Below are 2612 nucleotides of genomic sequence, written 5' to 3' on the forward strand. Positions count from 1 at the left end.
TGATTAGAGAGACATAAATTAATACAGTTCTGTGATCCTACTTTCCACCTCTCAGTTTAGCTAATGTGAGAGAAAAAAGAAATAATAAATGTTAAAGGAGATGAGGAAAATATGCATTGCAGTTAGAGTTGTGAATTTGATCTAAACATTCTGAAGGACAATTCAGAACTATCCCCAAAGGCTTATAAAACTCTCTCTCTCTCTCTCTCTCTCTCTCTCTCTCTCTCTCTCTCTCTGTGTGTATGTGTGTATATATATATATATATATATATCCTTTAGCTCACCACTAGCACAATTAGATTTATATCTCAAAGACAAAAAAAAAATAACATAGCCAATATTTAAAAAAAATATTTAGTATATCTTTTTATAGTGAATCAAAATATAGAATCAAAAATAGAAGGGAGTTTTATCAATTGAAAAATAGCCCAGAAAATTATGGCATATCATTGTGATGAATGTAAAAGCCTGGGAAGACTTATATGAACCCATGCATAGTGAAGTGAGTAAAACCAGGAGAACAGTGTATATCATAACATCAATATTCTAAGGATGATTAACTATGAAAGATTTAACTACTCTAATAAATATAATGATCCCAGACAATTCCAAAGGCCCTTTTATGAGAAATGCTGTCCATCTCCAGAGAGAGAAGTGCTGAACTGAATGCAGAATAAAACATTTTTTTTTCAATTTATGAATCTTGCTTTTCTTTCCTTCTCTTTTAATTTTTTTTTTTTTGTTTTTTGTTTTTTTATTTTTGCAGCATGGTTAATATATAAATATGCTTTTTCATGATTTCACATGTATAATTAGTATCACATTGCTTGCCTTCTTAATAAGTGTGGAAAGGTCAGGTCAGGAAGAGGAAAATAATTTAAAACTCATTTTAAAAAACAGAATATTAAAAATAAATAACTAAGAAAAAAGGGGAAAAAGTGCATTTGGAATCAGTCCAGGGCACTCTCCCAGCACACTCATATCATGACATCTGTAGTGGAAATCTTGTAGTTTCAGCTTCCAGGGCACAAAGTTGCCACCCTTTGAAATATGATCCAGGTCAAGGAAGAAGAGTGTTTCTATGATATCACCATCATGGTCTTAATTTCCATGGCCACAAGGTAATCTTGGCAGCCTGCTCCCCATTTCTTTGTGACTCATTTCTCCACTTCCAGTCCAGAGCAACAGGTTCACAAATGCACAATAACAGAATCATAGCAGACCACCTTCTCTCCTGCCATACTGGAGCTCTAGAGTTTGCTTTCTGTGCCATTGTTAGCTACCTTACTGTTACCAAATGAAGTATGTGGTAGAAAAATGTAGAAATGTCTTAAGTCAATTCACTGAACTCACTATTGGCCTAAGAGAGGATGGAATTAATGAAGGGATTAGAATGACTGGGCTCAGCTCTAATAAATCCCTCCTCCCACTTGCTTGAACACTAAAGCTAGCTCCCCAAACTCACCCACCACTACTTCTTCCACCTCATCTTCTCTGATCAGTGAAGCAAGAATTCCCCTTAGACAAAGACTTTGAACTAAAAGCAGAAGAAGAAGACAATGAAGAAGAGTATGTATCAAATACCTGCATTGCCAATGTGGAATCAGTATTGAACTCAGAGACTTAAGCTTGTGTTCAAGCTTTGGGGGATAAACCTGGAGGCACTGGAGGAGCCTTGGGCTTGGAGAGAGTGTTGGCTTTTGGGGGGAATAGTGGACTTCTCATCAATGAGGCTGGAAAAGCTATTGATGTCCCCAATGATAGCACAATATCCCAAGGCATAGTGAAGGCATCTTATAGAAGACACAGATGGGAAAGGTCTATTAATATTTTCTGGAAGTCAAGTAATGGAAAGCATTAACATGGGTTGGGAGGAAGCTCTGCAGAAGCCTCTATATCCCAAAACAGTGGTTACTTGTAGGTATGGGGAGGACATGTGGAGCATTTTAAACAAGAGGGTTCCCAGGATTTTTTTTTTAATTTTAAGGCAAAATCTTATCCCACTAAACAAACTTTTCTTTTCAAAGCACAATCTGTTCTCAGTATAATTGTATGACTGTATCCTCACTGAAGATGGGATTATACATCATTAAGTTACAAGGGTAATCCAGACTATGTGCATATGGTTTTGAAGAGGAGCTGGATTTGTAGTCAGTTAACCTGTGTTTAAATCCCAGTTTTGTCACTCTGTGACCTCAAACAACTAACAAGCATTTATGAAATATCTATTATATATTAAGTATTGTATTATTGTTCTAGAGGTTACAGATAGAAGTACAAAGAATGAAATCATCTCCGCTCTGGGTCTTAGTTTTTTTTTTTTTTTTAATCTGTTAAATGAGTCAGTTGGACTACAATTTATGGTTCATTTCATTCTATAGTTTTTTGATAGTTATGTCAGAGTGGCAATCTATAGCTTTTTGATAGTTATGTCAGAGTGGTAAGTGTGCTATTGAACAGAAACTGGGCCCCAAAATAAAAAAAAGACCTAGGTTTGAGTCCTACTTTTGGCACATATTGAATATATGATACTGGAAAAATGGTTAAATTTCAAAAAGTTAGCTGTATCTGTGTGTCTCTATTTCATATGTGTTTCTTATAAACAAATATTG

General features: G+C 35.3%; 1 pseudogene; it reads left to right on the plus strand.

Moving 5' to 3' along the window:
• The first annotated feature begins 984 nt into the window (after positions 1-984).
• LOC127557394 (zinc finger and BTB domain-containing protein 12-like) lies at positions 985-1921 on the plus strand (annotated as a pseudogene).
• The last annotated feature ends 691 nt before the right edge of the window (positions 1922-2612 follow it).

This window comes from Antechinus flavipes, chromosome 3 (assembly GCF_016432865.1).
Source record: "Antechinus flavipes isolate AdamAnt ecotype Samford, QLD, Australia chromosome 3, AdamAnt_v2, whole genome shotgun sequence".
NCBI lineage: Eukaryota > Metazoa > Chordata > Mammalia > Dasyuromorphia > Dasyuridae > Antechinus > Antechinus flavipes.